Raw genomic sequence first — 15,068 nt, 5'->3', positions numbered from 1 at the left:
CAGCTCTGCCTGACACCAACAGCAGAGGCAGCCAAGAAGATGACTTCCAGATGTTGTTGGACTCCAGCGCCCATCATCCTGGGCCAGCATGGCCAATGGTTAGGAATAGTGGGAGCTGTAGTTCAACAACACCTGGAGGACGCCACGTTGGCTACCCTGGCTAACAGCCACACTCTGTTGCACCATCCATCAATCAGAGCTTGGAAAAGTTACTTTTTTGAACTACAACTCCCATCAGCCCCAGCCAGCACGCGCTGGCTGGGGTTGATGGGAGTTGTAGTTCAAAAAAAGTAACTTTTCCAAGCTCTGCCATCAATCACCATCTTCTGGTTTACCAGCAAAATCATTTGGCTTTAGAACTATCCATTGATACCCATAATCCAAGAGTTTATCTATAATGCATGTGGGAATAAAACCATCGTTTAGAGAAGAAACACCAGCCTCTTACAGTTTTCCAACCTTTTATTATTATTATTATTATTATTATTATTATTATTATTATTATTACTACTACTACTACTACTCAGTTTAATTTCTTTTAAAATGTTATTGCAGTTTTTCTTCTCAAGCTTGGATTCCACCAGCAGATATTCTCCAGATTCACAGAATGCAGGATTTACAACAAAGGGAATACAATCATATAAACATGGTACTTGCTTTTTCGAAAGAGCCAATCTATCACTTCTGGTCATCTGAACGACCAAGTTCAATAAAAAGCCACACAATTTATTATCCCCTTTCTAGGTATAGAGCAATAATAATAGCAATAATAAAAAGACTCATAGTTGAAATATTGCTATTCAATCATGATTGATTGATGAGATCATAGCCAATGTTTGTGATTGCCCTGTACATTTCAGTATATTGTGGAATATAGTGAACTTGAAAACTAACCTGTATCTTTGGTTTCCTTGGGACATATGAATACAAGGAAAAACCCTGCTGGATCACACCAAAGGGAAATCTGCTCCAGCGTCCTGTTTCTCACAATACCCACTAAGATTCCTCAGGGAAATTCATATGCAGGACATGAAATCGTACCAGTGACTAATTTTCTCTGGGTTGGGAAAGGGCTGTAGCTCAGTGGCAGAGCACCTGCTGTTAATGTTTCTGTATCTTTAAGAGAAGAGAAAATTCAGCCAAGTGCAGGTTTTCTTGCAACACTGTAATGGGAAAAACCACAAGATGAAATTCTCCCTTCCCCCTGCACAACTTTTAAAGACACAGAAGACCTCTTGGTTGCCAAGCCCAGCCTCCAAGAATCTCCTTGGATGTGAAAGTTGGACAGTTAAAAAAGAAAAATCAACTCATTCGAAATGTGGTGTTGGAGCAGAGCTTTGGGCATACCACGGACTGCAAAAAAAGACAAATAATTGGGTGTTAGAACAAATTAAACCAGAACTGTCACTAGAAGCTAAAATGATGAAACTGAGGTTATCATACTTTGGACACATAATGAGAAGACCTGAATCACTAGAAAAGACAACAATTCTGGGGAAAACAGAAGGGAGTAGAAAAAGAGGAAGGCCAAACAAGAGATGGATTGATTCCATAAAGGAAGCCACAGACCTGATCTTACAAGATCTGAACAGGGTGGTTTATGACAGATGCTCTTGGAGGTCACTGATTCATAGGGTTGCCATAAATTGTAATCGACTTGAAGGCACATAACAACAAATATTGCTTTAAATTCTAGTGCAAATGCACACTAGGAAGCCCTTGGTGAGAATCATATCTCAGCTATAAAGACCTTAGAAGACCTTTGACAAGCTGTTTTCTCTCAGCTGCTCTCTCCATGCCCCCCCCATATGCAAAATATATTTTTTGTGCTAGATGCCTTTAAATTTGGTTTTGGTCTTGTGGGCAACAATTAAGTGATGAATATGGTTTATATCATAGAGGCACCTTAGGAAATAACGTGCAGCACTTCAGAAGGATGGGTGCAGGGCTAGGGAGTTATGATAAATTAAAAAAAAGTTTGACATGTATTCAGTTATGAACTAGAAAAGAATTTGAGGGTTTTAAAATCTCACCTTTAGCTTGATGCAGCAGAAATTAGATTCAGATCTCATTTAAAGGTGAATATACCTAATTCAGGCTATCTGAAACAACATGCAAATGAAAACATGGCCGTCCATCAAAATTTGTACCTCTCTCAGTTTTGCAGTGCAATTCTCCATTCAAGTAATGTGTACGAAAACACATATACTAGGGTAAAGTGTGCATATAAATACATATATTAGCAAACATTTGAAAAATGTATTCTGGAAAATTGGTCTGTAAAAATGTATATATTGGGCAAAATTGCATACAAACGTGTATTTGGAGAAATTCACACTAAAAGCTGAAATTTTCATGAGGACTTTTTTTTAAAAAAAAAGATTGCGAATTGATGTGGAAATGTGGAAAAAATAAGAAATGGGGAGAAACCAAAATGGACAGATTTGCCCATTACTATTGATTGATTGATTGATTGAATTGATATCCCGCTCTTCCTCCCAGCAGAAGCCCAGGGCGGCAAACAAAAGCACTAAAAACACTTTAAATATCATAAAAACAGACTTTAAAATACAATATCACAAAACATCTTTAAAAAATTTTTAAAAAAGCTTTCAAGACTTTTTTATAAATAAAGTTAAAAACATTGGTTAAAAAAAAGTTTTTAAAACATATTAAAAAGCAATTCCAACACAGATGCAGACTGGGATAAGGTCTCAACTTAAAAGGCTTGTTGAAAGAGGAATGTCTTCAATAGGAACCGAAAAGATGCCGCCTGCCTAATATTTAAGGGTAGGGAATTCCACTACCGGTCCATTTCCTATGTTGTGCAGAACAGACCTCCTGATAAGATGGTATCTGCAGAAGGTCCTCACCTGCAGAGCGCAGTGAGCGACTGGGTATATAAGATGGTCTTTCAGGTATCCTGGTCCCAACCTGTATAGGACTTTTTACACCAAGACTAAAACCTTGAATCTGGCCCGGTAGCACATGGGCAGCCAGTGCAATTCTTTCAGCAGCGGGGTGACATTACTAGCTTGAGGTGGGTGTCTCTAAGCTCCCAGAGTTCATTTCTGAGGCTGGCAAAGGAGAACTACACCAGCTTATCTAGTAATCAGTCCAAAAATATGATAGCAGGCATCCTAGGGAGTGAGAAATATTCCACCTCCATATTTAATATCAGCAAAGCACTTCTCAGGGGAGTGCATCTCTCCCTCCCCCTCCCAAAAAACTGTGAAAGAATTTTAATTATTAAAAATAAATATAATTTACTGATTAACCAACAAAGTTCTACTGCTTACAAAATTATCATTATCTACAGTATATTTGCATCTCATCCTTCTTAAAGGAGGGTCAGGATTCCCTAATTTATCCTCAAAACAAGCCTGTGAAGTGAGTTAGGCAGAGAATAATTCGGTAGCCCAAGGATACTAGCAAACTTTATGGATGAGCAGGAATCTGAATTTAGATCTGTCTGGTTCGTGGTCAACATTCAATTCACTACATTGCCCTGGCTTTTTTATAGGTTGTCAGATACCTGGCAGGACACAGTACCTGGCTGATGAGCTATGTTTGACTACGGAAGGAAGGAAGCTGCCTTATACTGGTCCTACCATTGATCTATCTAGCTCAGAATTGTTGACAATGAAAGGCAGTGACTCTTCAGAGCTTCAGACAGGGGTCTCTCCAAACCCTACATAGAGATGCTAGAGATTAAAGCAAGGCTGAGGACAAGCAACAAGGGAGCACAGGTGCCTTCATGCACTTCTGTGACCTTCTAGAGGCATTTGGTTGTCCACTGTGGAAAAAACATAGCATTGGATGGGACAGACCTTCGTCTGATCCAGCAAGGTAACTATTATGTGTCTACTCTTCTAACTTGTTCAGTAAATAAGACTCAGTGTCACCTTCCTGGCTATTCTAGACAACTCTGAGCAGCATAAAGAAAGCTTCAGAGTGGGCTGCTCTTCTTACTGATAGATCTCAGGACAACCCTGTGAGCAGCTCCTGGAGTAATTACGAAGTCAGTAAATGTACGTGTAACTCATTTAGAGCATCCCTGTTGGGCTATACTTCTTAATTGATAAACACGCATGCAAAGGCAGCAACTTTAAAGTCTTTTGGTTAAGGAACCTGGGACTCAGCAGATCACTGTTGGGTTGTTCCAGCTGCTGCCAAATTGCTGCTACTGACCTTCTGCAAATCCCTGGTATGTGGGTGCCACACACAGGAGAGGCTAATAGTTTCTTATCTCAGCAGAGGATTATGAGGAAAACCTTATTAGAGGACCGGATGTGGCAGCGGCTTTGATTCAGCTGTGACTCTGCACTGCCCCTTGCCCAGGTTCATATTGATGTACATTCTTCCTCCTCAAAGAAATTCCACCATATGTATTTGTTTTAAAAGTTTACCTGACGGCTCCTCCATGCAAGCAGAGCATTCATCTTGATTTGCTTGCACAAAGTTTATGCAGAGGTTAGACTATGGCCACATCTGCACCTTATATTCCAAGCACTATTATTCTGTCATGGTTTAACGGTCATGGTTCCCCTCCCCCAAAGAATTCTGGGAACTGTAGCTTGCAAAGGGTGATGGGAGTTGTTAGGAGACCCCTATTCCCCTCACGGAGTTCCAATTCCCACAGTGGTTTAACAACCAATCCCTCTTCACAGGGAACTCTGGGTATTATAGTTTTGTGAGAGGACTAGGGGTCTCCTAACAACTCTCAGCACCCAACAATCACCTAAAGTTCCCTGAAATCTTTGGGGAAAGCCATAACTGTTAAAGTGATACAACAATGCTTTAAATGCATGGTGCGGATGTGGCCTGAGTCTGGTTTTTATTGAGCATTCTTTATTTCTTGTTTCCAGGGAGGTTAGCCAAAATATGCCTTCATCCTAAATTGCTTGCAGGGTGTTGTATAAGTCTTCTCCTTAGTCATTCATTCATCCCAGACTTTTTGATGCATTTCCCTCTCACTTCCCAACCGCAGAAAAGTCCAATGCTGTTTTTAAAGTGCTTTTGTAGTGCTAGGGTGACAGAATGCTTTGATCCAACGTAAATGTGCAAACCTAACAATCTGGTACGCAATTGAAACTCTCCTGCAACATTGAAACTCTCCTGGAGCCAGCCTGATTTGGGTTTTATTGCTGATGACCTTCTTCGCATTTGCTTTTTAAACAGGTTGTGGAGTTTAGCTGGTTATTTTATTAATAATTGTATTGTGTACCCCACTTAGAAAGTGTTATGTAAGTGGTATATAAATCTTCCTTAAATACATCAATTAGATTATTTATTATCTAACTATACCTAAATATTTATTTATCCAAACAAGGAATGTTTATTCATGTTTATTAACACGAAGTCCCTTCAGGAAGAAGACTGTGTGAACCTTCTTCCTCCAAGGGGGAGAATCTGCCCCCACCCTTTGGAAGAGGAACAGCTCACAAAGTCTTCCTCCTGAAGGGAGGGGGTGAGGAAACTCTCATGTGGCCTCTATATAAAGGGGGGCTGTCCCTGCAAGCACTTCCTCCTAGTCTCTTTTCAGTATCCTGCCCTCCCATCCTTTGAACAATGCGAGTCTTTCTCAGTTGCCATGTGGAACTGAGTAGGATTTTTTGAGGAGGTGCTCTTTGATTGGCCTTCGTAGACATCCCTTTCATCACCTCTAGTAGTGTAGTGAAAAATTCAGAAGTGCAAGGTCCCTTCATAATAGTCACAGCCACATCCCCTCACAGCCACACCACCTTCTAAGATTATAGAACCATCTGGCCAAGCTTAAATGCTACTCTCTGCTTCTCTATCACTGTCATCATCTGACTGTCTTTTCTCACTACCAGAGATCTTACTTGAATTACTGAGTTCAGTGTCTATACATTTATCTCCTGCTGCTACCATACTGCTTGATGATGTAAATGGGATGATATCACCAGGATTCACTGTCTCTTTTTCTACAGTTACAGAATTCTTACTCTCCACAACTTTTTGAAGTAGAAACTAATAGGGAGTTCTTCCACTCTGATTGGCTCAAATCTGCAGGAAACGACAAGGAAGCAAGTTAAACTTTTCTAAGTTGATTAGAGCGAGTGGTGGCCAAACAGTTACAGACACACTTGAATGAAACGGATTACTTAGATCCTTTCCAATCGGGCTTCAGGACTGGACATGGAACTGAAACAGCCTTGGTCGCTCTGGTGGATGATATGAGGAGGGCGTTGGATAGGGGAGAATACACATTCCTCGTCCTCCTCGATCTCTCAGCGGCTTTCGATACCGTTGACCACGGTATCCTTTTAAACCGCCTAGAGGGACTAGGAATAGGGGGCACTGTTTTATGGTGGTTCCGTTCCTATCTCTCAGACAGGCATCAACGGGTGGCATTGGGGGATGAGGTTTCAGACCCTTGGCCTCTCAATTGTGGAGTGCCACAGGGTTCTATCCTCTCCCCCATGCTATTCAACATCTATGTGAAACCGCTGGGAGCCATCATCAGGAGTTTTGGGCTGCAGTGTCACCAATATGCGGATGACACCCAGCTCTATCTCTCATTTAAATCCTCACCAGAGTCAGCTGTGAATACCTTGTCCAAGTGCCTGGAGTCCGTAAGTGGATGGATGGGAGAGAACAGGCTGAAGCTGAACCCCGACAAGACTGAGGTGTTGCTTGTGGGTGACAAGGGAAGGTTGGGAGATTTAGACTTGGTGCTTAATGGGGTAAGATTACCCCTAAGCAGCAAAGGAGTGGGGATGGAATAGAGATGGGATCCGCCAGCCAGTGCCAGTTTGAAAGCATCCCATTGACCTAACAGGCCGGTATCAATTTGAGTTCATTCTTTCTCCTCCATCGGCTGCTTTTACTGGTTTTTTTTCCCCCTCACAAAATATATTGATATTAATATTGATATTTTGAAAAGGAAATATCAATATTTTAAAGGAAGTACTTATATTTTGAAAGGAAATATTGATAAATGATAGGAAAAATCATTCTTAATATCAATATTTTAGAGGTGGGGGTTTTTTTTGTTAAAAAAAAAGAAATCCATTTTCAGAAATGGCTGCAGAAAATCGCCACATAAAAATCCAATCCGCAATGATAGAGAAAACATAAATTAATGGAAAATTCAGTACCAAACCCAAACTGGGTGGAAATCTATCACATCCCGAGTGAAGGGAGGAAAGGAGGAAAAGGCTGATGGGAAGGTTTAGAATTTCCCCAATTAACCATTAAAGGTTGAGTTACCTTATAATTATTATTATTATTATTATTATTATTATTATTATTATTATTATTATTATCTTTATTATCTTTATTTATACCCCGCCATTTTTCCAAAACTGGAACTCATGGCGGCTTCCAGATAAAAAATGCATATAATTAAAAATATACAAAATCTACATTAAAATAAGATTAAACTATTTCCAATATTAAAACCATACACACATATAGCGAAAAGAGTTCAAACTAGTTTAAAAATGATATAATAGACATTAGCAATGCATCAACCTTCACGCCCTATCCTTAGCTTTCAATGCCAAAGGCTTGTTGGAATAGGAAGGTCTTTGCTTGTCGGCGGAAGGACTGCAAGGAGGGGGTCATTCTTACCTCCCTAGGAAGGGAATTCCAAAGCCTAGGGGCAGTCACCGAGAAGGCCCTCTCACACGTCCCCACTAGTCGTACTTGAGAAGATGTGGGTATTGAGAGAAGGGCCTCTCCTGAGGATCTCAGGGCCCGGGCAGGCTCATACAGGGAGATACGGTCTGATAATGGCTTGGAAATATGACTCTTGGTGGACAGAATACTTGGCTGAAACAGGAGGCAAACATTGTGGCCCCAAAAGTTCACCTCTGCTTCAGACTTTAATCTTCTCCACCTACCCATCCTCACAGCATTACCGAGCTCTCGTTGGCCCCTGGCTCACAGCCAGAAGGCAAAGAACGAAGAGAGGAGAGGGAGAGAGACCTAATTTTTGTTGTGCTTCTCAAGCCGGAACAGCAAAACTGGTGAACAGAAGGGAGAAGGGTTTGGAAAGAGGCAGGCCAGAAAGTAAAGAAGGAGGAAGGTTGGGAGACGTGAGAGAGGGATCAGATCCTGTTGCAGTCCCAGTGACATCATCCAGGGCTGATTTGACTCAGACGTGTCCTCTGATTAAACAAACCTATTTTCTGAGTGTTGAGAAATTAATTTGGTTTTGAGAGCTTGGCTGGGGCGGTGGTGGGTGGAGGAGGACATTTGCCTCCTCACTAGTGGGCAGCACTTCCAATGAGTAGGTGAGGGGTACAAGGTGGGAGTCTTTTGAAGCCTAAGATGAAAGGCAGAAGAATTTCAAAATAGAACAATCTCCTTCACGGTGAGGTATTCGCAAGATGCATCACACTGGAATGCACTTGAGTTGCAACTTTGTGAAACTCAAGAGATTCTTCCCTAGAGGTGAAAAATAATATACTTGAGACATATTAATTATCAATGTAAAATGTCCTCCTTTGCATAGAACGTGTTTTGCAGTTTAATAATACATTTGCATTAGCATAGAAATAGCCTCATGTCTTCATTAGTTATGCTGATTAATGACAGACTTCTGATACAACGGAATATACCTTATTGCTTCTCGGTGCCTCACTTGTATCTAAAAACAACTTCTAAACTTCCTGACCCTATGCCATTCTCAATGAAGAATGTACTTTTCAACAATAAGGCAGTCCAACACAGTAAGGAATTCAGAATTTGTGGCTGGTGAGGTTCAAAACATGTTAAAAAATATAAATCAAGACAATTGCATCCATTTGAAATGCGATATTTTGATCCACATCTTGAATATCAAGGCACCTGCACCCCATCACCACAGTAACTGAATAATAGATTGGAAAACTCTTTTCTTCTTTGTGTGTGTTTGGAGACTGAAATGTTGAATGTTAAAGAGGAATGTGACAATCAAAACTTTTGTGAATCCCAAATGATTGTGCCTCAGTCCAGAAACTCAAGTGCTTCCCAACAATGGCAAAACCTTGCTCCTCTCTCTTACAAACCCTTCCCTACTCATTTCAATGGAAGAGAGTGCATCCAAGGCTTTAAGGAATGTGTGGGCTGTGAAAACTCTTTCAAGCAATCTCGCTCTCTATGAATGCATTCAATCCAATCTATTTCAAATGTATGGCTGCTTCTGGTCGAAGATAGTTTGACTATAGTGGTTCATGCCATGGTAACCTCACAACTGGATTATTGCAAAGCGCTCAGTGTACCCTTATGTTCGGTGTGCAAACTGCAGATTGTTTGGAATGGGGGAAGGAGTCTAGGATTGCCATCCATTAGCACATAATGCCACTCCTGAGGGAACTGTTCTTGCTGCCCCTATGCTACTGGACCACATTTAAGGTTTTGCTGCTCCTGTATAAAGCCCTAAATGACTTGGAACCAGGATACCCTGTTCACTGTGATCACCTATGGGGTCCCTCGTTGTAGTGCCACATGCTCTGGAGGTTCATTTCATGGTGACTCAAGCTAGGATCTTCAGCACAGTGGCACTAGCCTTGTGGAACACACACTGCCCATTTTAATTAGATAAGCTCCAGTACGGTACATATTTTATTGGATGCTACAAACTCTACAGGCTTTCCCTGAAGGTTGAGATTAGATTTCTCTCTGGAGAATTTTTTTTTTTGTATTCTTGTTGTTGCTGTATATCACTAGGTATTGTTTAGCAGTCTATGACCAATCAGGAAGCTGGATAGGCCTTTGGTCTGATCCAGCAGGGTTCATCTTGGGTTCTTGCATTCAAATCCCAAAGTAGGGCAAAATTTAAATTTGCCAGTGATAGCTTTATGATAGGTTTGATAGTCAGTGTCCAAGGTTTTGGATCCAATTCAGTTATTCAGTTGAGATTGCCAGATGTAAAACAATGTCTAAAAGGATGCAGGGTTTTGTAGAGACCTCCATGGCTTAGCGTATACTAGGGACGGGATCAACATGCAGTTGCTGATCTGATCCAATTCTGGAGAACTGACAGGATGTTCTGTCATGGGTCTGCTCATTTTTGCTAACTTCTTTATGTATCCAATTCAATTCCCCCACCCCGTGAGGATGAAAGAACGTTTTAAGGGTTAATACTACAGATATTAAAAGCCAAGCCCAGAGAGCCTCCTCAACTTTCCAGGCTTGCCGATTAATCTCAGTAGTATTAACCCTTAAAATGCCCTCTACCAGGACAGTTCAACAGCCATATATCCAGATAGCACTGGGAAGATGAGGAGAAAGAGGTACATTCCGCCACATGGTCTGACTGTGGCTCCTGACTATGGTTGCCAGGCTCAGGGCCTGAGAATGATCCTGTATCTTTAAGAGGAGAGAAAATTCAGCCAAGTGCAGGTTTTCTTGCAACACTGTAATGGGAAAAACCACAAGGTGGAATTCTCCCTTCCTCCTGCACAACTTTTAAAGATACAGAAGACCTCTTGGTTGCCAAGCTTAGCCTCCAGCCTTGGAGGGTGGCAACCAAGAGGTCTTCTGTATCTTTAAAAGTTGTGCAGGGGGGAGGGAGAATTCCACCTTGTGGTTTTTCCCATTACAGTGGTGCAAGAACACCTGCACTTGGCTGACCTTCTCTTCTCCTAAAGATACAGGATCAGTCTCAGGCCATGAACCTGGCAAACCTAGTTCTGCTACCCTCGAAGCAGGAGGAAGGCCAAGGTCCACTCATAACAGCTGGGCTTAAGGCCTTCACATCTAGGACCAAAATCCTACCTTCCTGTATTAATTTCCTATCAGTCTTGAAGCTTATGGCCTTGTTACAGGCATCCAGCAATTAGGGGAGGGGGAATAGCTTAAGGGAAGGGTGTAGCTCATTGGTAGAGCATCTGATGTGCATGTGTAAGGTCCCAGATTAAATCCCCAGCATCTCCAGGTAGGGCTTGAGAGAGACCTCCAGTCTGGAACCTTGGACATCTGCTGCCAGTCAGTGTAGCCAATACTGAGTTAGATGGACCAATGATCTGATTCAGTATAAGGGAACTACATATGTATCTATCCCATAGGCATCTGGTCGGCCACTGTGAGAACAGGATGCTGGACTAGATGAAGCTTTGGCCTGATCCAGCAGGGCTCTTCTTATTCCTTTAAATATTTGTCTAAATGTTTGTCTACGTTTGTGACAGTGTACCAGGAGAAATGAGGGGGGGAGAGGTGGTGCCTTAGGGCATAAGCAAGAGTGGGGATCTCCCAAGGTATGGCAATTATTAAGTGAACTTACCCATTTTCTTCCCTAGCTTGAAACACCACCTATTAAATATTCTGTTCACAAATTCTCTGAAACTATAGTACCTTACAGGAACATTATCATTTTCTCATGTTGTTAACAAGGAAAGCTGGCCAAACAATGAGGGGCTCATTAACTCAGTGACATTTTTGAATATCAGCTGTTGAACTGTTGACTGCTTGTGAACTTCTCTAATCCCTTTACTTTCAGAATGCTTGTTAAAATGGGAAGCCAGTCATTTGATTTTACTGCCAGGTTGCAGAACTGTAAGATCCAAAGTAAGATGCATCACTTAGTGCCTTTTGACCTTGAAATATTTTGTTCAAGGTCACCCCCATCGTGAGTGGTGGTGCTGGCATTTCCCCCTTTCATTCTCAACTCCTAGAATACAATCTCATCAGGTTGTTTCAACTTTTGTTACCATTAACATTTGTTTTTGTCAAACAATATCAAGGAATGTCTGGAAAATCAATCTTTAATAAGTTACAGTAATGTTTTCAATTTCCTGTCATCTGCTTTAACGTACATGTGTACTCTGTCATTTCTCATCACTTTCTAAATCCATCTTGTTATCAGCTTGGTATAACTTAATGTACAGCTAACTCATTCCTGGGTGACCTTAAATCATACACTACCCGGGAGGCTTCTTCGAGGAGTCATTTCTTTAGTTGCTGTGAAGGTGACAGAGATAATGGAAAGGGAGAGACTGTGCAAATTGAAACTTCAAGGGGGACTTTTGTAGTTGGCCAAACTTGCTGGGAAGAAACACTCAGAAGAAGTGGCAGCTTTTAACATGGTAAATGAGACGTAGCTCCACCACAAAATCATAGAGTTGGAAGTAGGGATATCAGAAGGCATCATTTTCTGTTCTGCCCTGAATTTGTCATGTGCAGCACTGTTTCTGTTCTGCTGCAGTTCATCTTCCACAAAAAAATGACATTATTCATCTCTGTTGTGGCAAAATTACATTAACTTGAATAATTCATGTAACTAATTACTCCATTCATTTCAATGCAAAGGAAATGCAGTGCAAACCGGGAATAAAAATGTAATCAATTCCATATCGTTTGCAGATTGAGCAACAACAGTGAACACCAACCGTATTCAATCCAGCAAATACAATTGTTATTTGCTGTTGTTGCTGCTTTCAGTCTGCAAATGATATGTATGATTTCTGTTCTAGAAATGGGATGAATAAGCAAACATTGGCAATTTCTGCTCCTGCTTCCATTTTTGTTGGAATTCTCCAACATCCCTAGTTGGAAGGGACATTGGATGCCCTTTAGGGGAGGCCTGTAGCTCAATGGTACAGCATCCACCTTGCATGCCCTCTGGAGGGCTGCTGACAGTCAGTGTAGTCATTAGTGAGCATGGGCCAATGGTCTGACTCAGTATATGGCAGCTTCCTATGTTCCTTTGCCATCTGGTCCAGCTCCTTGCTCAATGCAGAATCTGTAGCATCCCTGACAATTGGCCATCCAGCCAATGTTTAAGTACCTTCCATGAAGGAGACCCCCCCCCCGCAAGGTAGCCTATTCCATTGTCAGACAGTTCATACTGTTAGGAAGTTGAGCTCTGAAGATTTGCTTCCTTGCAGTTTCCATCCAGGGGTTCCAATTCATTTCTGTGGAACATCAGAGGAGAGTCCTGCTGCAACTTTGGCATGACAGCCTCTCAGAAAACTGAAGATCACAATCATGGAAATGAAAATGGAATGGACAGCCTTCAAGTCAATCCCTACTTATGGAGACCCTATGAATAGGGTTTTCATGGTAAGCGGTATTCAGAGGTGGTTTACCGTTGCCTTCCTCTGAGGCTGAGAGGCAGTGACTGGCCCAAGCTTCATGGCTGTGTGAGGATTTGAACCCTGGTCTCCCAGGTCATAGTCTAACACTCTAACTACTACACCACACTGGCTCTCATATCTCCACTTAATCTTCTCTTCTCCAGGTTAAACACAGCAAAATCTTTTAACCATTCCTAATAGGACTTGATTTTCAGATCCCTCACCATCCTGGTCACCCTCCTCTGGACACACGCTCCAGTTTGCCAATGCCTATTTTAAAATATGACACCTAGAACTGGAGGCAGTACTCCAGATCTAGCGTGACCAGCACAGAAGAGAACAGAGGCATTTCTTCCTCTTTTCTTCTTGCATTAACTATTTTTGTTGTTGCTTCCTTTGAAATTCCTCACAATTCACCAAAGCAGGAGTCCCCACATGCACTCTAAAGTTTCACTGTAGGTGAAACTCAGCAGCAACACCATGTCAGATGCGGGGATAGGTCTAGAAAGGTATTTTGCCCCACACCCAGAATGAGGACTCAACAACAAGAATAGATAAAAACATTAAAACAAAACAAAGAATAATTTGCACTGATCTCACATAAGAAGTGTGAGGAGTTAAAACCTGCACTGACAGGTAGAAAATCTTCAGCCAGCTGCTGAGGGGCAAACCACCCCAAGATCATCTCCATCACTCTTGTTGGCATGAAGGCAACATGGGAACATTTATGGGAAGTTCCCTTCCCATAAAGGGAAGCTGTGGGTGTGTGACCTGAGCAGTACCAGCCATCCCCCCCATTCAATGTTCAGCAGGTGGTACATGCCAGGCCCCCATGAGCACCAAACCAAGTAGCCCCACAAGTCGGGCAGCAGGAGGAGGTGGTTAGTGAAGTCTACCACCCCCCCATCCCGCCCCAGGGTGCTGACCGTTCCCTAAGCCCACACTCAATGTCAGATAAACCAAATAGCCAAATGAACCTCAAGCCCACCAAAAGACAATCAAACTGAGAACAGTGTGAAGTAGGCGGGCCAAAGGTGCACTCCAAGGCCAATCAGGGTACACCCAAACAAATCCTGCTCATCTCTGAAAGTCTACTGGCAAAGCCCACTCTGCTCAAAGGGTGGATGATGCAAGAATAATGGGAAGAAGGAAGAGCTCAGGGGAGAGACCACTTTTTAACAGGCAACTTGCTCCCACAAGCCTACTGACTAATCTCAGTCACATGAATGGAGTCCTCATCTCCTCCACTCAGGAAGAAGTCACGAGAGGCCTCCTCCTTCATTGGGGTGGATCCATGACACGGCCAGCTTATGAACCATATTCTTTTCAGCCTCTGCATTTTGCTTGCCTGACTGCTCTGTATTATTTCTCATGGCATTCTGCCTTGCCATTTTGCTACTTTTTCTTTTTTTAAAAAAAGACAGTGTTAAGTAGTAATTGCTAAAGCATGAGAAAAGCCTCTCTCCCCAGATGTCTTTAAGTCTTAGGTCAGCTTTTTAGAAGACTTAAAACTCTCCGGGTTCAGATTTAATGTGGACTTGGGAAATGGGAGTCTCGGGTGAGCACCAGGGCCAGGAAGCTTGTCCCAGTTCCTCAGATGCTGAAACGACAACCAACTCCCACACAGATTTCTTCATTCAATTCATTACCAGTTGGCATTTGTAGATAACATGAAGAAAATGTTTGTTTCTCTGTGTGCCTTTAATTGCCTCCCATATTAGAATGCATCTTTCTGAGAGAAGCAAATGTCATTTTCACATACACTGCCATGTTGTGCAGAAAATTATTTCCCATAGTACATTATTCACCAGTGTTTATGAGTTTCGGTGTAAGTCATTTAAAAGGCTCAAGAGATATGTATCTTGTCAGCTCGATTCCACCAGACAGACGTTTGCTTTGAAATAAACTGAGCTTCAACTTTCCTTTCTCTTCCTTTGCAAAATTTGGAGCTGTTCTTCAAATGTTAACTAATCTAATGAGTTTTGTATTGAATTGTGAATACATTTTAATTTGCCATTCAAGATATTGTAGCATTTAATA

The sequence above is a fragment of the Rhineura floridana genome, chromosome 1 (assembly GCF_030035675.1).
Source record: "Rhineura floridana isolate rRhiFlo1 chromosome 1, rRhiFlo1.hap2, whole genome shotgun sequence".
NCBI classification, from domain to species: domain Eukaryota; kingdom Metazoa; phylum Chordata; class Lepidosauria; order Squamata; family Rhineuridae; genus Rhineura; species Rhineura floridana.
This window is presented reverse-complemented; position numbering follows the sequence as displayed.